We start from the raw sequence: 26,667 nt of genomic DNA, 5'->3' as shown, positions 1-26,667 counted from the left end.
CTGAGCTACTGCAACAGGACCGTGTTTTGAGCATTCGGTGGAAATGCGCGCAATGTGGTGCGTACCCAAACTAGATACAAGTAGTACAGATCCCCAACATGCTATCTTCGTTTTCTATACACACCCCACCATAGAAAAAATTACTAACTATAAAAGATCATCCTATTTACAAGTCACCTTGGTGTCGATGCGGGCGCAATGACGCATAGCTACAGTAGGCCTCCAGCGCGAAGAAAGACAAAAAAATGGTTCAAATGGTTCTGAGCACTATGGGACTCAACTGCTGAGGTCATTAGTCCCCTAGAACTTAGAACTAGTTAAACCGAACTAACCTAATGACATCACAAACATCCATGCCCGAGGCAGGATTCGAACCTGCGAACGTAGCGGTCTCGCGGTTCCAGGCTGCAGCGCCTTTAACCGCACGGCCACTTCGGCCGGCGAAGAAAGACATTTCACAATACCTCCCCAGAATGGTGCAGCGCGCACCCACCCCGGCTTTCCTAAGGGTTCACCAAGTCTAACACATCAAACCACAGCTGACTATATGGAGACGATCATATTAAATATACAAACACTGCATAGACCACTTTAAACTTTCATCACCTATACTCTAAGGGAATTGCCATATGAGGCGCTCCCTCTGCTACTTTTACAAACACTGTTTTCTAACACGCTTTTGTACATTGCCAAAGATTTCGTTTTCTGCCGCGACTTCGAGGTCTCTGCCAAATTCTAAACTGACATTAAGACGCTCTTATCCACGACCTCTCACAGAAAACTATACATCACACCATGTAAATCATATTCTTACGGCAGATAGCGTAACTCTGAATGATTTTTAAATAAAACACATTTACAACATAAAGAAACTAGAAGAGTTTGGCAGCGTTGTGGAGATTTTCCAAACTACCGCCCGAAAGTGAAACATGACCTCTACATTTAAATTCATATGTCACCGTGAGGGAATAGATGATGGCTCGGCGTTCCATTTCGAGTTATTCGTAATTTTGCACTCATGTACGCGATCGCTGTTTAGCTGCTAGCATCCCCTAGAAGTAGTCACCCATCCACGAAACTTCTTCCCCAACTCAAACAAGCTATGTCACTCAATCATTATGTGGTAACCAATGCGCGGATGTGATGGAAAAGACACCATCAGTATACTGTAATATTAAGCAACAGACTTTATAGTGCGAAGAATTTTACACTAAGCTCAGCACCGGCCAATGATGTGATAGCACGTTTTGCCAAATTCAGTATCGTAGCTAAACCATACCCTCTCCACGTTGCATTATTGCGAATATCGATAGATGACTGAAAAGTACGTCCATTAACTCTTTATTTTCGAACACATCAATCATCAGTTCTCTACATATTTCTATCACCTCAAGCATAGTGTTTAATTTACGATCTATCTCTCTGCGTATGGGAGTCACAGAGAATTGTCCCCGTCTTAGGATAAAAGACCAACCTCACACAGTCATTGACCAACCCACCCCGCAGCACGGTTAGAGAATTAATCTCCAAGCGATCAGGAGAAGAGCACTACACGTCTCGTGAATGAATATAGCTCTCCAAGCCCAAACCCACCCAAGTGCACGAGATGTGACCATGTCAAGGAGGTTAGCACTCCTTATCGATGTATAGTAACAGATTTCAAAGTGCCCTAATGTAATAGCATACAGTTCAGAAGAACAAGAAAAGACTTATTTTTATATGTGATGGAGTTCGAGACGAATTGAGTTGGACAGATTTTTACCTAAATCAACGAAGCTATCAACTCTAAATTATTGTTCTAGAGTCTAGGATCTGTACCTGGAAGGTATTGGTAAGGCAGAGAACATAAACACAGACACTCCTAAGATTACAACGTTCTGCACTTAAAAACGGGCTATAATGTTAGATCGAATACCCTTCAGGCCTATCATACATACATCCCTCTTCACAGTATCTCTACGCTGAACTATCTTATCGAATCGTAACACATTTGCTTTGCATGATAAGAGCACAATGTAGCTTTGCGGAAACGTAAAGTGTCCACTGTTCACATCCTATCATGGTTCAGAAATTATACTATGCCTGCATAAGGTGCACATAAAATGATAGTTAGAAGCGGGGGGTACATCCTACAAGGAAACAGACAAACGCATAGCAGCAGCATCCGAAATGTGAAAATTACAAGTCATTCAATCACTAACTCTGTAAACAGCACACCAGACGGACAAATGTGTACACACGGATTGCAGCGCATCACAAGCTCTTACCGCTAAGTTAGTTATGACCCTCGATTTGACACCCAAGATGCGACAGGGGCGATCGCATAAATCGAAGCTCCTTTAGAGGAGCGTGTCAAGTTTCTTCAGACATGAGATCTAAGTCCTCTGATGACCGACAGCTTTACCATTAACGATCGCAAGTAGACAGTGCTTAAAAACACATACCGAACGTGAAGTTGTATACGAGTAGAACACAGGCTATGTCACCTGACTGATGCATCCGGAATCACTGGTACCTCAATAGACATACAGTATAATGCAGCCTCAATGAGAAAAAATTGACTGCTGCCTCCCTTATTACCTTAATTTCGATGTCCACGTTTTCTGGGATTCCTCCTATTGCAGCATACTTGGTCTCATATACAAATTGTTTGGTGCGAGCCGCAAGACAGCAAAGTACTTCCTCAATTTCACTGCACTAGGCTCTATATCTGGTCAATATATACCTATTCCCTCGACACTTTTCGCAGTTCCATCGATTTGTGGTCAGATCTATATATGCGATCATGACACAACATCTCGTTCTATGTTCTAAAGTGGATTATAAATGTAGCACAGCTGCCACCACCTAGCCGAAATGTACTGATCGGGACGTGTAACACAGCACTGCACTCGACTGTATCCAGTCACCTCCACGTTCGGAGAGCGTTTTCCCTGCTTTCTGCATGTCTGTGTATATGCACGCCTCGCGGACGCTTCCCAGTACTGTGGCAAGGCCATTGGTGGTCAAAATAAAATGCCCAGAAAATATTTCCTGCAACCCAGTATGTCACCTTCCCTGGGTAACGATGATCAAATTTGGCTTGCCTATCACACGCAAGGTGCATGAAATACTTTCCGGGCCAGTTTTCCACGGTCCACTGACATTAATGTGACCACCGTCTATGTTCGACCTCAATGTGCAACGAACACTCACAGATGATAGGTGGTAATGCTAGCAATGAAGGGCACGTAAAGCCTGTCGGGGGATGCGGAAAACAGTGCAGTCATTGTCGTAATGCAGAAACGGATCGATTTATCTGATGTCTAAAGGGGCACGATAATTTGCTTTTGAGCCAAGAGTGGATGCATTTCCGAAACGGCTATGTTTATAAACTATTCGCGGTTCACTGTGGTTAAAGTATGTCATGCACGGAAAAATGGCACTATTCAAATCCAGCGCTGAGAGAAGTGTGCTGCACCGAGGGCCACAGATCAAAGTACGAGGTGCATTCAAGTTCTAAGGCCTCCGATTTTTTTCTCCGGACTGGAAAGAGATAGAAACATGCGCATTGTTTTAAAATGAGGCCGCGTTCATTGTCAATACGTCCCAGAGATGGCAGCACCGTACGGCAGATGGAATTTTACCGCCAGCGGCGAGAATGAGAACTGTTTTAAATACTTAAAATGGCGACGTTTTCCTTACTTGAACAGCGTGCAATCATTCGTTTTCTGAATTTGCGTGGTGTGAAACCAATTGAAATTCATCAACAGTTGAAGGAGACATGTGGTGATGGAGTTATGGATGTGTCGAAAGTGCGTTCGTGGGTGCGACAGTTTAATGAAGGCAGAACATTGTGTGACAACAAACCGAAACAACCTCGGGCTCGCACAAGCCGGACTGACGACATGATCGAGAAAGTGGAGAGAATTGTTTTGGGGGATCGCCGAATGACTGTTGAACAGATCGCCTCCAGAGTTGGCATTTCTGTGGGTTCTGTGCACACAATCCTGCATGACGACCTGAAAATGCGAAAAGTGTCATCCAGGTGGGTGCCACGAATGCTGACAGACGACCACCTGGCTGCCAGTGTGGCATGTTGCCAAGCAATGTTGACGCGCAACGACAGCATGAATGGGACTTTCTTTTCGTCGGTTGTGACAATGGATGAGACGTGGACGCCATTTTTCAATCCAGAAACAAAGCGCCAGTCAGCTCAATGGAAGCACACAGATTCACCGCCACCAAAAAAATTTCGGGTAACCGCCAGTGCTGAAAAAATGATGGTGTCCATGTTCTGGGACAGCGAGGGCGTAATCCTTACCCATTGCGTTCCAAAGGGCACTACGGTAACAGGTGCATCCTACGAAAATGTTTTGAAGAACAAATTCCTTCCTGCACTGCAACAAAACGTCCGGGAAGGGCTGCGTGTGTGCTGTTTCACCAAGACAACGCACCCGCACATCGAGCTAACGTTACGCAACAGTTTCTTCGTGATAACAACTTTGAAGTGATTCTTCATGCTCCCTACTCATCTGACCTGGCTCCTAGTGACTTTTGGCTTTTTCCAACAATGAAAGACACTCTCCGTGGCCGCACATTCACCAGCCGTGCTGCTATTGCCTCAGCGATTTTCCGGTGGTCAAAACAGACTCCTAAAGAAGCTATCGCCGCTGCCATGGAATCATGGCGTCAGCGTTGTGAAAAATGTGTACGTCTGCAGGGAAATTACGTCGAGAAGCAACGCCAGTTTCATCGATTTTGGGTGAGTAGTTAATTAGAAAAAAATCGGCCATAGAACGTAAATGCACCTCGTAGTGAGCGACAGCTGCTGCGGGGTGTGCAGGCGAGTAGACGGGCAGCTGTTGAGCAACTGGCCACCCAGATGAACTGTGGGGCTATGAGCACTATTCCCTCGACAACCATTCAGCAAATGTTGCCACTTACGGACCTTCGCAGCAGGCATCTGGTTCGTGCGTCGTGTCGAGTGCTGTTCAGCGAAGATGAAGGTGGAATCTGCACGCCAGTACTCTACCTCGACGTCCACAGGCGGCCTTTTCTGATGAATCACGTTTCATGCGCCCTAGAACAGATGGCCGTTGACGTGTCCGGTGTGAAACGTCCGAAAGTAAACATCCTGCAACAATCGTCGGAAGGGTGCAGGCCAGAGGGGGGGAGGGGGGGGGGGCATTCTCTGGATGACCTCGTCATCCTGCTAGGCACATTGGATCAACACACGTATCTATCCTTTGGGACCATATACGCCCCTACATGCAGTTTGTTTTCCCTCGATGCAATGACATCTACCAGCAGGACAGTGCAACGTGTCACACAGCTCTCAGTGTACGTGCGTGATTCCACAAGCAGCAAGAAGTGTTTACCACACTCCGCTGGCCACCAAACTCCCCGGATTTAAGCCCAGTCGATAATCTGTGGGACCACCTCAATCTGGGTGCTCAAGTCGTGGATAATCAACTGAAAAATCTAGTACAGCTGATTCGTGTTGGCATGGCTACACATCCCTGTTCATTCCTTGCAGAACTCACCGATTCTCTTCCTGCACGTCTCACAGCGGTCTGCGCCTTTTTACAGGTGGTTACAGTAATGTGACTGGACTGTGTATTTTGCCCACCCTACACGAGAAAATCCTCAACTCACATCTGAGCGTATTCAGGAATGCTTTTGCATTACAGCGTGTTCAGTGCGTTTCCTGTGACTTCACGTAAACTTTTCCTTGTGGTTAGTTTGCCACATTTGATCAGGAGTTGGCTGTTGTTGTTAGCTGTAGAAGAGGACTCAGCCAAAGAGAATGACACTAGGAAAAAAATAAACAAAGCACTCTCTTGTACAGCCATGATTTAAAAAGAAGCCTAAATGTCTACAGAATTTTGTGAATTAACTGGAGATCGCAAAATCTGGGAGTCTGTGTTGCACCTTTATAGCCAGTAGAACGCAGGTCCAGTGGAACCTGGATGCTGAATATTATTTGCCGTACTGATGTTCATAGAGGACATGCTATTTTAAAATAGGCGTGCAAGATCTTACAGCGGTGTTCTTGCTGTAGTAACAGCATATGGGTTGTAGTGACATTTAACGTCTAATTTATTCCAAGCTGCCGGGAGTTTTGTGGTTGATCAGGGCGCTAATGCTTAGGTGGAGGAAATGTTTTTTCCAGAAAAGGACATTGTGAGCTTCATTAAAACCGGACTAATCCATATTTCTTACAGGGAAGCTCCAGTTTGACCGTAACATCTTCTAAGTGTTATGTAGAGACTTTTTTCTTTGTTGAGATAGCAGTGGTGTTGCAAAGTGTAAATGGTAGTTAAATGAAAGTTGTTACCGCTGTATGGATCCTGTTCTATGCTCGGATCTTGGAACTTCTATGATAAGGGGAGCACACTGAAGTGAAGGTCGATGGCAGCATGTCATGACCTCAAACAAATGCAGGACGCTTTTGGATCGGTGCCCCTGGCATTTGCAGTTGACGTTGACACCACACACACACACACACACACACACACACACACACACACACACACACCCAGCGTGTCACTGACATAACTTACTTAGATGTTGTAACCTCCCCACACGAAATAATTAAATGTTTTTTTTAAATATTAATAATGAATGTGATTCTAATTTAGTGTAACCTCAGAACAAAATTGGTTCCCATTTATAATCTCCGTGCAGAAATGCATTCACATTTAATGTACCCACAAAATTCTTTTCTCATTTAACGTAAGCTAGAAACAGAAAAATTCCTAAACCTCGTAATAAAAAAATAAATTCAGTAACCTGGTAAAATTTGGACGACAGCAGTGCTGCGTCATGGCCCTGTAACATCATTCTGAATAAAAAGCAAAAATTCTTACCTCAATAAAAACGGCGAATATATCTGCTCTTACTTAACATTTTTCCGGCTCAGCTCCGTGCAATGCTTGCCTATACATTTGTGATTTGTGAAAGGAAGCAACAGATTTTTTTGAAATGAATGCTTTTTTTTAAAAAAAAGTTACTTTATATTACAAAAATTATTATTAGGACATTTTTAAAACATTTGGATGACAGTTCAGATACATTACTAGATATGCGCAAGGCTGCTTTTTACCTTACACAATAAAATTCAGGCTCCGGACTCCCGACCAGAGCAGACTCCAGACAAGCGCAGACAACCTTAGACTAGCGACTAGCCACAACTAACTGATACAGTTACACAGTTCGTACTGCAGTCAACACTGCTCTCTGGTCAGCGATTCTCATATCGCAGGCAGCGCATACCTCTTACATAACCCTCCACTGGGGGGGCGCAAAAATTTGGCAGCGATGGTGAGTCAATTGGACTTGCCATGAGCAAAAAATTTTTCTTAATTAACTAAGTTTACAGTCACAAAATATATACTATATATAAGTGCAGAACATGAAATAAAATATAGTGCACATGCACTGAGTACAGAACATATCAAGAAATCACAAAATGTATACGCAATGAGTACAAATCATATTAACAAATGACATAAAGTGCACACGCACTGTAGTACAGAATATATCAAGAAATCACAAAATGTATACGCAATGAGTACAAATCATATTAACAAATGACATAAAGTGCACACGCACTGTCGTACAGAACATATCAGGCAATGACAAAATGTACACGCAATGAGTACAAAACATATTAACAAATGACATAAAGTGCATACGCACTGTAGTATTTTTTTACCATTTTACAAGAACTAGGATAGGAAAGCGAAGGATTGCATCATGGTTGTAGCACAGTAGGTTGCACGTAGCTGCACTGAAAGTCCATATCTTTCTACAGAAGCACAACACCAAGTGAGACAATCTGAAGTTCTCTTCCCTGAAGTATTAATCAGTGTAGCCAAGACACTGAAATGTCGTATTAATATTCAATGTTATCATTTTGGTAGTACATCAGGTACAACAAACAGTGGGACCATAATAACATCTCCATCGCTCAAGGTGGTGGACAGCATGTCGTGTTAACACCACATTCTTGTAAGGTATACCAATGTAGAGTTAGTGCAAAAACCAAATATAGTGCTCCATGATCATGAGGATAGACAGGACAAACGGATATTGCAGTAATTTCTGGTAATTAGGTCAGAAGGTGAAGGACATTAAGTGTTATACCAGTCATCATTGAGAATTACACTAGTCTATCAACTGATTTGAGTAATTGGTGGCACTCATCGCCTAGTTACTGAACATTTCTGTACTACGTATGAAGTATTACAGAATAATGTTCATAAGTCATCTGATTATAGTGAACATTGGCACTCATTGGCCAGTTACAAACCATTTTTATGCATTATTCAAAAGTGATCATTCAAAACAAGAGTTAGTTAATAGCATACTATTTACATAATTTAGCTAGTTATAGTAATCATTGGCACTCATTGGCCAGTTAGAAACCATCAGAAGTCATCGTTCAAAACAGGAGCTAAAGAGTGTAGCATCAAGCTACTTGTATTCATATATATAGCATGTAAGTGACATAATACAAATATAAGAAACAATGGCATTCATTGGCCAGTTACTAAATATATAGCAAGTATTGAATATTACAAAACATTTTTCATCATTCAAGTGACATACGACATATTTAAAATAATTATTGGCACTCATTGGCCAGTTACAAATCATCAGATGTCATCATTCAAACAGGAGCTAATGAGTGTGGCATCAAGCTACTGATAATCATATATAATAGCATGTAAGTGACATAATACAAATTTAAAATATAAGAAACAGTGGCATTCATTGGCCAGTTACTAAACATGTAGCAAGTATTGAATATTACAAAACATTTTTCATCATTGTAGTGACATACGACATATTTAAAATAATTATTAGCACTCATTGGCCAGTTACAAATCATCAGAAGTCATCCTTCAAACGGGAGCTAATGAGTGTAGAGCATGTATGCATTATTACAAAATATCATTCACTATTACTCAGAATTCATCATTCAAGTGACATATGACATATTTAAAATGTAACACACTGTAACTATTACTCAAGGTCTGTGATTAGAAAACATCATTCAGTATTACACAGAACTCTCTTAAACTGGTAGCATTATTTGGGACTGGTAATACATTTTTTTTGTACTAGCAATGCATTGCGTTGGGATCGATAATTAATTGCTGAGGGATAACAATATTTGCTTTTGACTTATTGCTGCAAATGAGGATAGGTAACATCATTCGTCATGAGTCACCTGTAGCAAGGTTATGAAACAAATAGAGTATATGTGATCACATTCATGAATGACACACACAAATGGGTATAAATGCAAGTACTAGAACAGGTTTAATGACCAACTGCTTATAGCACATTAATTTCATGAATAGCTTCTCCTAGAAAAAATACAAAATGGATTATTAAGCTGAAAGAAGAAACGTATATTATGCTGAAAAGTAGTGAACTTCGAATTAACAGGTAATGAAATGTGTATTCAATATATATGTTCTCTAGCTGTCCTTTCCAAAACATTCAGTCATTATACCATGCGACATAAGACATACTGTCAAAACGAACTGCAACAAATACTTAAATAACTACATAGCATTTCTTAACTAACAGTAAATATATAAACTTCATCATTATTCTCATCTGCAAAGAAAAACTTAAAAGTGGTGCGTTAAGTGGCCATATAAAATTTATCACTATCATCACTTACAAAGAAAAACTTCATTATTCATATTACCATAACTTCATTAATATCATCACCTGCAAAGAAAAACTTCATTGTTCATAGTACCATATTCTTCATCACTATTCATCACCATTCATTATCATCTGCAAAAAGACACTTCATTATTCATTATTCATATTACCATTTACTTCATACAACTATTCATAGTATAGAGTTTCTTATTCCTAGCATATTTCATCACTAAAACTAAGATGTGTAGTTCTGTCTGACAGCCTGCATCAATCGCCTCGTATTCTGAAAGAAAAATTAGTTAAGACCGCTATCATACGATGTGTATAGTATATTCTTGTTAATGCTTGTTAATTCTGATCCATTTACTCTTCGTGACGAGGTATTGCATCTTCTTTCGGTCATTCCGAATGTGAAATTCCCATTTCATAGTAATCCACTGTGGTTTGTTTAATTTATTTCTTTTACACGTTATTGCTTTCTGAAAATGATGAACAATGATTAATGTCTTGCATTTAAATCATATACCCATTAAATAAAAACTGGTTTCTAGTGATATAATTGAGCATACAGCATAGCATGACAGAAAACATATTATGTCAAAAACATAGACAGTGTTCAGGTGCAAAAATGTACACAGAATATCATAATGTAGTAGCAAAAAAAAAAAAAAATGTAAAATAGTCACGATGTTGAGATATCATAAGGCAGAATGTCAAAGTCAACTGGTGTTTGTTACATCTTAAACATTTCATAGTGCATACAAACAAAACAGGAAAACAATCATACATACACGAAAAATGAAAAATCTGCACGGTCTGATGTGTAACGACAAGAAAAGCGACCTGCTAACCTTACCTTGCCGGGCACTTGCCAAGAAAAAATACGATAATCATCAGTAAGTGTTCATATAAATATAATTGCATAAGTGGTCATAAAATATGTAAGTTTATCTGGAAAAATGTGCATGGTCTGATGTGTAACGACAAGAAAAGCGACCTGCTAACCTTACCTTGCTGGGCACTTGCCAAGAAAAAATATGATAATCATCAGTAAGTAGTCACATAAATATAATTGCATCATTGGTCATATAAAAATCAGGAAATGGCATTACAGTGTGATAAATCATAAAGTATATTCATTTAATAAAGGGTTTAATATTGGAGACATGGTGATTGCCTTTACTTTTTCTGGTTCTCAAAGTTTCGACGCGTACTACATTGGGGTGAGGAATGCTGCGAATTCGATATGGACCTGCGTATAGAAGCTCAAACTTACTACACCTATTCTTTCCTCTGTTGGATAAATAGTGTGTGCGTACTAATATCTTCTGTCCAATGTGAAAGTCACGGCGTGTACAAACCTGTTTTTGCTGTCTTCTCCGGCGCTCTGCGGCACGTTTGATGTTGTTCAGCGCAATGTCAATTATTTCATGGTGCCGTAGTCGACGAGATGTAGGAAAGGTTATTAATTCTTTAATTTTGTTAGGTGGTTCAACATTTTTCAGTATAACTGTCGGAGATAGCATAGTAGATTCATTTGGTATGGAATTAATTACATCCTGGAATGAGAGTATGTGTGTGTCCCAATCAATATGTTTTTTATGGCAGTATATTCTACGCAGTTTACCAATTCCTTTTATTAGTCGTTCACAAGGGTTCGAAGAAGCATGGTACCTGGATATATATAGATCGGAGAAATGTTTCTAGCTCGTAACATACGTGTCCATATAGCAGATCGAAACTGTGATCCATTGTCGGATATTATTTTCAATACATGCCATACATGGAATAGAAAATATTTTACAAATGCTTTCGAAACAGTTTTAGCAGTAGCTTTGCGTAACGGAGTGAAGGTAACAAATTTTGAAGTGAGTTCAACAGCGACAAAGATGTAGCAAAAACCTCTATTAGTTCTGGGAATCGGACCAAAAATATCTACAGCGGCCATGTGTCTCAATTTAACAGGTACAATGGGATGTAATGGAGGAATATGTGAAATCGTATCTGACTTAGCTTTCTGGCAGATTTTACATGACGCTAAAACTCGTCGAGTACGTTTCTCCATGTTGGTAAAATAACAGTTCTGTCTCAGTATAAGAAAACATTTTCTGGCTCCATAATGTGCGTAACTTAAATGAGTATACCAAATTAATTTGTTAACAAGCTCGTCAGGAATACATAATAACCAATTGTTGCTGTCAGGGTGAGAGCAGCGAAACAGAATATTATTCCGTACAGTGTAATGGTTTCTAATGGTAACATTATTCCTATCTTGCCAAAGGTGTTTAATTTCTTTCCATACGTTGTCTTTACTCTGCTCTTGTGCTATGTCTTGTAATGACGACGAAGTGAAATTTTCAAATGCAACTTGTTGAATATACATGACGCTGAAATTTGCTTTGCAGAAGTTGGTTGCGATGTCTTGCTGATTGTTGCTGAGAGAACGGGATAGTGCGTCTGCTACAATATTTTGTGTGCCGGGAATGTGAACAATTGTAAAATTAAATTCCTGTAAATAAAGTTTCCATCTGCTTAATCTGTCATGTGTAAATAGTAAAACTGTATAGCTCTATGATCTGTGTGAACGGTAGTGTGTCTTCCATAAATAAAAAGCCTAAATCTCGTAAATGCCCATACAACACATAATGTTTCAAGTTCTGTAACAGAATAATTGCGTTCAGCAGGTGACAGAATGCGACTTGCAAAGGCGATGTTTTAATTACTGTAGTACCTTCTTCTTCAATTTCCTGAAAAACGTGTATGCCTAAAGCGGTGTTAGAACTATCGGTAGCAATGCAAAAATTTCTAGTAATATCTGAATGTGATAAAAGTGGTGCATTCAACAAAGCTAGTTTCAGGATCAGAAATTCAGAATTTGCTTGCCTATCCCAGGACCAAATAGTGGTTTTACCCATCAATTGACATTATCTAGGGGTGTCTAAAGCACAGTAATGAACAAATTTACGAAAAAAGTTAATTAAACCCAAAAAGCTGCATAGTTGTTTCTTTGTCGTAGGAACAGTAATATCACGTAAAGCTTGAAGTTTTTCCAGGTCAGGCGCAATGCCTTCTGCTGAAATTATATGTCCAAGAAATTTTATAGAAGTTTTGCCAAAGTGCGATTTGCAGAACAGTACAAATAGTGGAAATTCCACAGCATCCTCCCGAAAATAATAGCACGTCAGACAGAATTTGACTAGATACAGTACAGGTTGCATCTTTCAACAACGTAAGCACTACTTTTGACACGCAGAATGTTGTTCACGAAAATGTTATTACTTTTGACAAAATCATTACTAGTGGTCGGTACGCACTGATTGTCTGTAAATGGAGGATTATCATTATTACACTGTCACTAGTATTATGAGTCAAAAAATTCGAATCGGCTATTTCACTCTTTGCACGTCGCGATGTACTGTTAACAGTTTTTCGCGGCATTTTTCACAAATCAAAATTAAGCACAAATGAAACAAAGACAAAGCGAAATGGAACAAACAATTACAACAAGGAGCAATAAATTGTCGATGATCTGTGAAAGAAAGAGTGACAAATTAGTAAATGCGTTGCATTTAAGTAAATAAGAACAGATATATGACTACTTCTCAGAAATTCACAAAGGAAATCCGATCCTGGCAGGGTCGCCAAGTGTAACCTCCCCACACGAAATAAATAAATGTTTTTTTTTAATATTAATAATGAATGTGATTCTAATTTAGTGTAACCTCAGAACAAAATTGGTTCCCATTTATAATCTCCGTGCAGAAATGCATTCACATTTAATGTACCCACAAAATTCTTTTCTCATTTAATGAAAGCTCGAAACAGAAAAATTCCTAAACCTCGTAATAAAAAAATAAATTCAGTAACCTGGTAAAGTTTGGACGACAGCAGTGCTGCGTCATGGCCCTGTAACATCATTCTGAATAAAAAGCAAAAATTCTTACCTCAATAAAAACGGCGAATGTATCTGCTCTTACTTAACATTTTTCCAGCACAGCTCCGTGCAGTGCTGGCCTATACATTTGTGATTTGTGAAAGGAAGCAACTGATTTTTTTGAAATGAATGCTTTTTTTAAAAAAAATTACTTTATATTACAAAAATTATTATTAGGACATTTTTAAGACATTTGGATGACAGTTCAGATATATTACTAGATATGTGCAAGGCTGCTTTTTACCTTATACAATAAAACTCAGGCTCCGGACTCCCGACCAGAGCAGACTCCAGACAAGCGCAACAACCTCAGACTAGCGACTAGCCACAACTAACTGATACAGTTACACAGTTCGTACTGCAGTCAACACTGCTCTCTGGTCAGCGATTCTCATATCGCAGGCAGCGCATACCTCATACAATGTGATAAATACTGCTCTTTTTCTCTGTGGTTTTCATCTTTTTCGAGAAATCTTTTCGAGAAATCGCGGTTTAAAGTTTTATATTTACTTATTCAAAATCAAAGTGGAATTGGAACTGTTGATTGACCGATTTGGGGTTGGTTGTTTGGGGGAAGAGACCAAACTATGAGGTCATCAGTCTCATCGGATTAGGGAAGGATGGGGAAGGAAGTCGACGGTGCCCTCTCAAAGGAACCATCCCGGCATTTGCCTGGAGCCATTTAGGGAAATCATGGTAAACCTAAATCAGGATGGCCGGAAGCGGGATTGAACCGTCGTCCTCCCGAATGCGAATCCAGTGTGCTAACCACTGCACCACCTCGCTCGGTCGACCGATTTGGGTCGAATCTCTTGACTGCTGTATGACTGAAGGAGGTTTTGATAAAGTTTGCCGGATTCCATTGAAGCGGCGAGATCAAGTTAAAAATCGCAACTTTGACACTAGTGATAAGTGCTGTAGCAATCTCCTGCTCTCAAAAGACAAGTAAACGCTCAGGTGGTCACTGATTTTGCTCACATTTGCACTATTGTAGTGCATAACCAGATGTGACGAATAATGCTCTAGATTACCGTGATCCTGCAGCGATTCGGAGAAATTGGGGTTCAAGGTTTTACGAGCCTGTCGAGCACCGTACCACAGCAGCGGCCTCAGTACCGCGCGTGACAGTCTTCATCATTTCCTTATTCTCTCTCTCTTCCACTCTACTCTTTTTTTCCCTTACATACCTATAACTGATGAGCCAAAACATTACGACCACCTGCTTAATGACTTGTTTGCCATTCTTTAGAAGGCTTCCATAGGATTTACATCAGGCAAATTTGGTCAGCGAGACTTCAACGTGAGTTCGCGGCAATGCTCCTCAAACCGTTACAGCACAGTTCTGGCTCCGAGACACGGACAAGTATACGGCTGAAATATGGCACCGCCATTGGGGAAGACATCAGGCATTCAGGGATGTTGGTCTTCGATTATTACCACATGTCCCTTGCAAGCGCAGAAGAATGTCTTCCTTAGCATAATACTGCTCCCACCAGCCTGCGTCCGTGGAGCGCTGTACTTTTCGAGCCGCCGTTCGCTTCGGTGACAGCATTTTGTGGAGACGACCATCGACCTAGTGTAGTAAGAATGTGATTCGTAGAAGAGCCGTCACGTTTCCATTGATAGACGGTTGAATCCCGATGATCCTCTGCCCATTGCAGTCGTAACTGACAATGATGTTGGGCCAAGATGTGAGCATTTTAGGGTGGTCTGCTGCAGAGATCCATGTTCAACTATGTACGATGAATGGTGGGCTCCGAAGCACTTGTGCACGCACCAGCATTGTGCTCTTTGGGCAGAGATGCCACAGATCACCGTCTATCCTACTTTAGAGATCAGACAAGCCTCTGGACCCCCCGCTCTGGGAAGAGTCGCGGACGTCCAACCATTTGGCACCTACTGGTAGCTTCCCTGTTTTTCTATCTCGGTCTGCAGATGCGCACTGCAGAAGCACGTGGACATTCGACCATCTACGTGGTGTTTGAGGTACTCGTTAATGGCTTTGCGTAATAATAATCTGTCCTTTGACGAAGTCGCTTGTCTCAGTGGATTTCCCCATTTTGCAGCCGGTGTCTTTGCTAGGATGATCCCCCATCCGTATCTGGGGCACTTTGTATCGAAATTTTGGCAGGGGGGGGGGGGGGAGGGGAGACTGGAATTGTACCAAAAATACAAAAAATATTAATCATTTGATTAAACAGAGAATTTGAAAAGTTTGTTATTATACCTCTGTGTCGATGACATCAAGAACGTGTGATCATGGGGGTGTCTTTTTTCAGTGATCACTCTGGCCTCCATCACTCAAAGAAAACTTTGAGACAAATACATGAGTTTACTGCTAGAGCAGTTTCCAAACATTACACTTCAGTAATTAGTCCTGCTGTGACATATAATGTTTAATTCAGTGCTTATACATATCTTAGTTTGGTGTAACTTGGAGTAATCTACTTCCTGCCGCTGCTGCTGCTGAAGTCGTCATATCGGTTCATTTTCCATTTCATCTGCAAACTGGATCTAGGTGGTTGAATTCTACGAAACAAGCCAGGTACCAAGTCGTTTTATAGTGCTTTATTACTGACAAGCTTCTTCTTGGTGGGAGCCCAGTCCACGTAACACACTACACAATCACCAAAATCTTAGTACAACAATTATATTATTACACTGACGTGCGCCAAAGTGGTCGCGTCTGTGAACTGTCTCCAACTGAGCCTTCTCTGGGCCTTCTGCTCTCCCTGTTTATATGTTCTTAACAATGAAGTCAACAAAACTATAGTGCAAATTTATAAAATTAACAATTAAAAGTTCCAAGTTATTATGAATGACTATACACAAAACGTTTCGTATTTTATGCCCAATCTGGCGTATACAGAACAAAAGATTTTTGCATAAGATATACATCACATTATACAAAAATTGAAAAACAACAATGCCAACCTAATTTTTCTTAATTGTGGCTTAATTAGTGAATGCAAAATAATATTAGCATATATTGGATGAACATGACATACAAGTAACCAAATTAAATAATAAATTTTATGAAATTTAATGTATTATACGAAATCACTTATTTTGTGCAGGTATACTAGATACAATTGGAATTACGAAACGTTCAATAAATTACCTCTTAGGAGAGTATTTTATTAGGTTACCGAAAAAGGAATGTAAAACAAGGGGTTGCTTTATTTCAATAATTCTCCGAAGAGGTTTGGGTATCAGCGAGAGCCAAAGCTGTTCTTCAGAAATAAAAGCGTATGCTTTCAAATGGAGAATAATCATAAGTGCTACTAAGAGAATTAACCTTGCAATTAATATACATGAAATTCTTTAAAGACAGCGAGTTCAGTGACATGGTTTTAATTCTTGTGTACAGTCTTCATAAAATTGCTTTCCAAGTGTTCTTTCGCATCCCCCATTTTATGGCTCTTGCATTTCACTTCGTTTCATACAAAAGTCCATCAACTACTTTTCAGGCATCGCTTTACAATTGACCCGAAAGTTCCAATCTGCATACTTATACATACTTATACATAAGAGAAAACATATACATAGGAAAAGATCAAATATCATAAAAAATTATGAGAAATTATATAATTCGATTATTTCAAGAAATTATTTTACAGTATTCACAAGAATAGTTTCTTAATCATGTATAACTCATCTCCTGAGTCTCAGTCATATTCATTGTGATGTAGTGTAATATCTGTCTTGGACAAAATGGTGACAAAGTATTGGTTTACAAATTTAGGTTAGTTTCACTAGTATTTCACTTGTACAGTCTCAGTTCATTCACAATCCACATTTTAAAAATGCAGCGACTTTCACTGTAAGCTGTGTGCCAGACCCTCTTTTATTCTAACATAAAATAATCAAGGCCCTTCCTCTTTGACAACACTAAGATAAAATCTGACATCAGTAGGAGAACACCTGACAGCTGTAGGGCAAATCTGATAACCCAGTGTCTCCTTATTGATGGCCTTACATTTTTCATAACTTTTCGTTAATACAATATCCCCTACCTATGTATTGAATGAATTTAAGTTTCTTATCATGTTTTTGTTTCCTTTTCTTCTGACATAATTCCATATTTTCTGTACAATTTTGTTTCTATCATTTTCAGTGATTTCAGTATGAGCTGGATAATGGATAATCAACTAATTTATTCATACTGTATTTCAAATGGTGTGAACATGTGGTAGTGTGTTATGAACTATTCAGTTCATATTCAAATTGATTCAGATACTGAGACCAGGTTGTGTAATCTTTTGCACAGTATGTTCTACAAAGTCTATCTATTTCGTGCATGTACCTCTCTGTTGGATTGCACAATGGTGAATAAATGGATATAAAAATATGTTTTACCGTTTCATAGCTAATAAATTCCTTTCCATATGGCTGAAGTGAAATGACTGCCATTATCTGATAAGATTGCTTGTGGCTTACACACTTTCAGGAAATAATCTTTAGTAAAACACTGGATAATTTTCCTACTGGTTGTTTTCCTCTATGGATACAATTTTATAAATTTTAAAATCATGTCTATTACAACTAAAATTTAACAATAACCATCTTTGGAGCGAGATAGTTTTCCAAATAAATCAATGCCAATTAGTTCAGACTTACCTTTTGGGCATATACTTTGCATAAAACCCTGATGCTTTTGATTGGAGACTTTAACTCTCTGACATCGGTCACACGTTAACAGACAATTCCTAACTCTTCTAGAGATATTATTGAAATATACATTTTCCTTCAATTTTTATATACATTTCATTATGTCACAGTGTCCATAACTTTGGTGTATGTATTTAATTAATGTATCTATGTGTTGTTTGGGCCAACATACTTTCCAGCTGTCTAAGTCAGGTCTACTTTTTAGAAATAGAATCACTAAAAAACCTGATAATATAATTTCACTTTTACATACCTGTTTTTACTTATATAACTCTTTACTAATTTCCATTCTTCATCTTGATTTTGGTTACATCTTAATTGGTTACAGATATTAGCAATTTCCTTTTTCCCTTTTATTCCCTGAATGTAGACGATCCTAAAATTTTTGTTGTTCTGTAAGTTTTCATTTTCCTGTTTACCCCCTACTGATAATCTAGACAGAGCATCTGCTATCACATTTTGGTCTCCTTTTATGTAATGTAGTTAGTAGTCAAATTGTTGTAGGAAAATAGCCCACCTGGTAATTCTGTCATGAAAAAGTTTGCATTCCTGTATGTAGTTCAATGCTTTGTGGTCAGAGAAAACTATTGTTTTATGACCAACTAGCTAGCACTTAAGGGGAGTTAGAACGGAAATTTTTTTTCACATTTTTCGGACTTTATCTCATTATAAAATTTGCATATATATATATATATATATATATATATATATATATATATATATATATATATATATATCACTTATAATCTCACATGAGAGATTTTTTATTTTTTTAAATATAGTCTACACCACTTGAAAATGATAAAATTTTTGTGTGCATTGCTTCAAGATCTAATAAAATCGGTAATTTTTTATATAGAAGACTGTGGATTGCTGTGTTATATATGTCATGTCCAGAAGAGGAAGGGCCCCAGGTTGAGGAAGTTAAAACAAAGTTTGAAAGACAAGAAAGTTTCTGATGGTAAAACCTTAAGAATCAGGCTGACAGACAAAATTGATGAACTTCAGCAGTATTATGGGATGGCCATTCAAATAATACTGAGGATTTGTTGAAAATAAAGCAGGTAGTATGGGCTACTTTCTTCCACAGACTGTCAACTGATGAAAAGCCAGTACACCACCTTTGCCCTCCTGGACCTGATTCATGATGCAATTACTGCAATGACCAGTACTCAAACAGTTCATACAGCCATAAACATTACATCCTAGAAGCAGTCATGGATATCATGATACCTATTTACAGAGACCTGTCAATAATCTTATATGGACTCGCTTACCAAAAAATGTTTCTTTTGGAATGAAGACACTTAAGTGGCGGGGGGGGGGGGGGTCAGTGATGGTGTTATTGCTTTTAAAGATGGAAACATTGGTAGGTTAAAAGTGCTACAGCATATGGGAATTAATCCTGGAGTAAACTGCATCAGAGAACTTCAACTGATGGACAAGGTTTACATTGATAAAGCAGAGTGTGCAGCATAGTTGGCCACTTAGGAGTCCAGAAAGAAGAAAAGGAAAAAAACTTGGAAACAGATTAAAAGGATGATATACAGCATGGTTCAGGGTGTTTCTGAGTGACGAAAAATAAAAAACAATTAAGCATATATTAAGTGCATTACAGTCTTTTGAAACTTTAGAAGCCATTCCTGAAAATTTACATTTTCTGTTGCATTTTTCCCTAAATCTCAGAAACCACTTCGGGTAGAGTATATCCTGAGTATACTGAACTAAAAGAAAAATCTAATTTTATGTACAATTAAAATTATTTAGAATAACATACAAAAAAGTACATAAAATTTTAAATTTGTAATTACAAAATTGTATTTTCGAAAGCAGTGGCTGAAATGCAATCATAGTAGTTCAGTAGACTCAGAACATACAGTTTAATGTACTGTAAAAGTTTCATGTCATGGCTACAGTAGTTCCTGAAATTCATAGAAGCCAAGTCACTATATTTAACATTGTCGGGATAGGGCGTTCTAGCTCCTCTTAAACTTTTTAAATCCCCAGACAATAGCTAAGAGTTCTTTTTCTGTGACTATAATTTCTCTCGTGTTTCTGTAATCATATACTAGAAAACCTGATTTAAAAGTGTTCTATAGTCCAATTAATTCCGTTCTGCTGAAAAACGTGTACCACAAGCCCATAATCACTTCCATCATACATAAGACAGAATGGTAATGCCCAAACAGGCCTATGAAGGATTTTACTGTTGCAAAGTTGTTTCTTAGTTTCACTGAATGCTTCTTGACATTCATTTGCCCATTCCCAAATTTAATTTTTCTTAAGTAGTTCTCTGAGACATAGTGCATTAAGTGCCTGTGTACATATATATTTTTCCCAATTTTCCTTAAAGTTTCAACATGTTCTTCCCATGTGTTACTAGTTACTAAAATATCATCCACATAAATTACCAATTTGGACGATAATTCCCTACCTAAGACATAATCTAAAGCACAGATAAATTCAGCAACTGAAATGTTAAGTCCAAATGGCACCACACAATATTGATAGCTTTTTCCATTACATAAAAATGCAGTATACTGTCTTGAATTTGGCTCCAAAACAATTTGGTGAAACCCTGATGTCAAATCTACACTAGAAGAATATTATGTGTCACTGAATGGAAACAATAATTCCTCCATGGATTCAGGATGTTTCCTGTTCAAGAAATTTGTTCAGATGATGAGAATCCAAAACAAGGCTAACACCTCCATCTTTTTTAGAAACAACAACCAGTGGATTATTGTACTGGCTGCTGCTCCTTTCCACTATCCTCCATTTTTGCATCTTCTGCAATTCTCTGTCCACTTATTTTCCTTTACAAATTGGGACACCATGTGGTTTGATAATAAGTGGATCATGCTGTTTCATTTTTAATTTTCCGACATAATTTTTAACTCTTTCTGGCTTATTACAAAAATGTCACAATATTCCCACAGAAATTGATCTACGCATAAATCGTCTCTCTCAGAATTGCGTAAGCTATCTGAAATATTTACTTTATCACTGACTAACAGTGAAAAACCATTACTATCAAAATTATCCTCCTGTTCCTTCTCTAAACGTTCAATGCACCTGTCACCAGAAAACTCAGTTTCACTTATCTGATTACTGCAATTTTCTGTATACTTTAAATGTAATTTGGCCTCACATGAACTACCAGATTTTCGTTCTGTGAAACATATTTTTGGTTTTCATAATCAAAAATTGCATTTGCTTTTATTATCCAATTCATGCCTAAAATAATATCTTCATTTAGGTCTACCACCACAAAGCATCCTTGTTCAAACAATAAATCCCCAATCAAAAATGAAATAAAAGCCTGTTTGGAAATTGGTTTGCTGCACTTGCCTGTAGCTTCCTTAATCTTAACATCTGTTACAGGTAATTCTATGTATGAAGCACTGTTTTTCAACCTTTCTCTTAATTTACCAGATGTACAACAAATAGGACTACCCGTGTCTATTGGACACATGCCTTTCCAATTCTCAATTTCAAAATATGGACTACCAGATACCTCTTGTTTATCAACTTTCACTTTCTCCGTTAATAAATCATCTTCTATTTCTTAAAAATCTAAATTAATGCATGACTGTTGCTTATTCACTGAAGCTGTTTGTAAATTACACAAGGCATATCACTATTAGACTGAAGTCCGCCACCGGTAGCTAAGTGGTCAGTGCGACAGAATGTTAATCCTAAGGACCCGGGTTCGATTCCCGGCTGGGTGTTGTGTTGTCTTAATCATTATCATTTCATCCCCATTGACGCAGAAGTCGCCGAAGTGCTGTCAAATTGAAAGACTTGCACCCAGTGAACGATCTACCCGACGGGAGGCCCTAGTCACATGACATTTCATTCCACCAGACTGAATTTCTTCTGGATCTACAAACTACTGCTTTCTGCTGCTGACTGCCTGGAATTATTACCTGCCTCATTGTTTATTTGTGTGTGTTTCATGACTTAATTTTTCTCAAATTCCAAATAATCATCATCACTGCTACATTTCGCTTCACTGACTTCTTGCTTGTTTAAAACTTCTAAAACATTGTAACCTGTCTGCTTAGTTTGTTCATTCTTATCATTACTCTTAGCCAAAATCTCCCTGACATCATCAGAAGACCACTGACTTCCATGAACCTTATCATCACTCATCAAATCATCAATACCTATTAATTGATAATTATTAACTTCATTTCCCAATACTTCTACAAAAATCATCCCATCAGGCTCCTCTTTAAACAAGATACCATTAATGTCATCATCATTAACATCATCATCATCATCTCCACCACCACCACCTGAGTCACATGCTTCTTCATGGACTACATCTACCATCAAATCTCTCTACTGCTAAATCATCATCTGAATCAGCTACTCCACCAATATTTTTGGCTACAAGGTTATCATTTTGGCTTACCACTGCATCAAAGAAAACTAGATCATCATCATTAACAAACAAACTAGCACTACTGTAATCATCATTATTACCGTCCTTGGATACACAATTGCTGTCAAATAAATTTGTCAGGTCCTCTCTACTAAGCTTATAACTAATTTGTGTCTTTGTGTACTAATTACTCATTTCTTTTAACATATAGTTACAAAATTCATAGCGCTTATTTACATTATTAATGTGGTAATTCCTATTGTCATCTGTGTGATGTTGGTGGTGTGAGCTGTGTCTGTTTCTCCATCTCTTAGCCTGGTTGTGAGTTGTTCTCCTCACCTCAAACTGACAGGCCCACAATGAGGTGGCTACTCGTTTTCCTGTCTATACTGTCTGTCCTTATTTGAGCTGGTGTTTTGTCTGTAATTGTTGCTATTTTGACAACTGTTCCTGTTACTGTAGTTATTTTGACTGTTACCGGTACAGTTAGATAATTTTGATTTTGACCAGACCCACCACCCAGGTGTTGGTACTCTCCCCTATTTTGATTGTTTGACCTATCATGACTCGCCATGCATAGTCTAGCCTATCCACATACTTCAAAAATTCTTCGATCGAGTCATCTGGCCCATAAACTAGGCCCCACTGAACCTAATTTGATAGACGTCATTTCAGTGCGTCAGTCTGAATTAACTAGTCTAAAGTTTTGTCCAGGTGAGTCAGTTTTCTTAGCTGTATTTCACAAAACTCACGCGTGCTTAATTTTCCTTCCCTATATTTGTTGTCGCTCAAAAATTCAGCCTTTATCGTAGCTTGTCTGCTTTCCGACCAGAATTGATTGAAAAACAATGTTTCGGATTGATCAAAAGTCATTTCAGGGCTTACATTCTGATTTGCCCAGGCTAAAGCTTCACCATCCAGAAAACGCTTAGCTGCTTTCACTTTTGATGGCTCTGGCATACCAGGTGAGAAACTGTCTTTGCATTGATATAGGAAGTCTACAGGATGCAACTTGACATCTCCAGAGAAACGTTTTAACAATGCATTGTTACATGGGTTGCAAACATTGTTGTTACTGTAACATTTAGCAACAAGGTTATTTTCTAAATTATTTACTCTTAATTTGACGCGAATTTAATCTCTTCTACAACTAATATAGAGTTCAATTTCAGTTTCTCGTCTACATATTGACGTTCAGAAGTAACATATTCCGGCATAGCTTTAATTTCAGCTTTTCTGCTCTTGATCAACTCATCGATAATATATGTTTCTGTGAATCTGACCCGTCCCTCAACGACGTCAATCTTATCATTTATTACTTTTATTTCTGAGTCGGTAACTTGACTTAAACAATCAGCTTTTGTTTCAGTATGGTCGACACGAATGTTAGTGTCGGCAATTTCGTATTGGTTGTATCTAAATTCTGTTTGAAAGAGTTTAAACTTGCATAAACTTTCTGAAAGTTACTATTTATGTTCTGATTAACATTCTTTATGTTCTGATTAAAATTTTTTCTATTTTCTTGCCATGGTCTAACAATTTAGTATCCAACAATTGGGATAACTGTTCAGTTAAATTTATAGGTTGGTCTGATTGTTCAGTGCCATGTACAGGGGGCCCGAACTATGTGACGCATTTTCGTGATTATGAGTTTCAGAATTTAAGTTTGGCGAGTCGAAGCATAAATTTGCCTACCCGACCTAGCGATGGGCAGTGGTCATAATGTTTTGGCTTATCAGTGTATAACTAAATACCTAAAACGATCGCCTCGTCACCGAGTCCCACTTCCAGGTACCAGTTCCAGTATTTCTTTTAATTATTGATCAAATTTACAAATTTAAAGTAGAAAATGTATAATCTTACGTTAATTGCTTAAGACAATAACCAAAGTATTAAAGTTAGCAACTGTTTATGTGTCTCGACTCGCCCGAGCTCAGCAACTTTTACGTGCTGGTGGAAAACGAAACATTCGAACTCTTCCCCAGGCGCCCTCTGAGCGGCGCACACGAACTCGGCAACTTGTATTTGACGTGGTAGGGAACAGACAAACTCGGAAAGCACTTCCAAACCTGACTGTAGCTAGTGCGCGACCTCCGCAGCTGCTTACAATGCTCTTACAGAATACTGTAAATACTGCACCAACGAACAAATTATACGTTAACACAATGATTTTATTACAAACTTCACACACAAAGATATTTCCTGGAAACGACTGCACTTCTTTTATCTTGTACTGATGGCTACTTTGTATAAACGCACTTTAAAAATTCTGATTTGACAATTTCACCATTTCTCAGTTAATGTAACTTCTGTTGCAAGAAAGCTTACCTCTTCCTAGTTTTTAAGTCCGTTTTGATGATGTGGCTGCAGAGTTAATTCTTATATAGTTATCAGTTTGTTCCTGCTTCAGACTCTCCACAAACTTGGAGATGTTTGGGTGAGGCGGTATACACAAAGCACAGAAACGGGAAAGAAGGCTTTTAGAAACGTTAGTCATTCTCAAAAAAAAAAAAAAAAAAAAGGTTCGAATGGCTCTCAGCACTATGGGACTTAACATCGGAGGTCATCAGTCCCCTACAACTTAGAACTACTTAAACCTAACTAACCTAAAGACATCACACACATCCATGCCCGAGGCAGGATTCGAACCTGCAACTGTAGCAATGGCGCGGTTCCGGAATGAAGCGCCTAAAACCTCTCGTCCACCGCGGCCGGTTGTCATTCTCCATACGGAAGTGCAATCTGTTGCCCAAACTTGAGGTGGAAATAGAGTACCTTCTTCGTCATCAGTGTAATTTGCAGCTGTATACTCCGCAAATTTGGCGAGTTTTTGGTCTTGTGGCTGCATGCTGACCAGTATAGCAAGACATCAGGACTATTTTGAAGATTTAAATAACCAGGCACAAAGATATAATGCAGCCACTGATCTTTTTTACTGTTCTAGTCTTCGTACATTGTAGTCAAACCAAGCGTTCGTAGTTTTTGCCACATGAAATATGCAGAAAAAATTATATTAGTGAAAATTTGAAAGGCAAAAGATTTATAACAGCTGCAACTTAAGCAATATACACAACTTTTTGTAGTATGAGCGACGTACAGCTAATTTTAGGAATAACATATCTTTAGGAATAATTGTATTCTACCTTCCTTAAAAAAAGCAAATAAAATTCTGTACTAATTATGACCATTAATCGTTCAACAGCTATACAGTTTTCTTAAAATAACAATTACAATTGTACTTTTCAAGCTTGAGACAGGTAAGAACGACAGCCAGCAATCTTTACTGATGTCAAGGCAACCTTGATACTCCCATGGATGAACGGTTTGACATCAAATGCCAACGGATTTGGATTAAAAGACACTTGTCTATTACTACACTCATCTTGAACATGCCGTATAATTTTCAGAAATGTTTCCTTCTTCTTATCTCTTATGAGACTGAACGCTAGTAGTAAGTAAAAATCCACAGAGTATCTGCGGATCGCGAATAACTGGAGAAAGTGTTTCGCTGCATATTGAAAAGTATCATCCATCAATATACAATATTCTGTTTCCCAGCTTAACATTATTATTATTATTATTATTATCATTATTATATAAACGGATTATATATTGAAGAGCCAAAGAAACTGGTGCACTTGCCCAATATCGTGTAGGGCACCCGCCATAATGCATAAGTGTCGCAACACGATGTGGCATGGACTTGACAAATGTCTGAAGTAGTGCTGGGGAAATTGACGCCATGGATCCTTCAGGGCTGCCGATAAATCCGTAAGAGTACGAAGGTGTGGAGATCTCTTCAGAACAGCATGTTGCAATTCATTCCAGATATGTGATTCTTCTGTTTCTACGGCGAATTTTATGACGAAATAGTGTGCATAGGACACAATATTTCAGCAATCGACCACGTTGCCATCATCAGGTGCGCTGATGTACTAACCGGCGGAAATGTGTACATGGAACATTTCGAGGAGGAAGCTCATGAATCAGCACATCTAAAAAC

This window comes from Schistocerca nitens, chromosome 8 (genome assembly GCF_023898315.1).
Source record: "Schistocerca nitens isolate TAMUIC-IGC-003100 chromosome 8, iqSchNite1.1, whole genome shotgun sequence".
NCBI lineage: Eukaryota > Metazoa > Arthropoda > Insecta > Orthoptera > Acrididae > Schistocerca > Schistocerca nitens.
Note: the sequence above shows the minus strand (reverse complement) of the source record.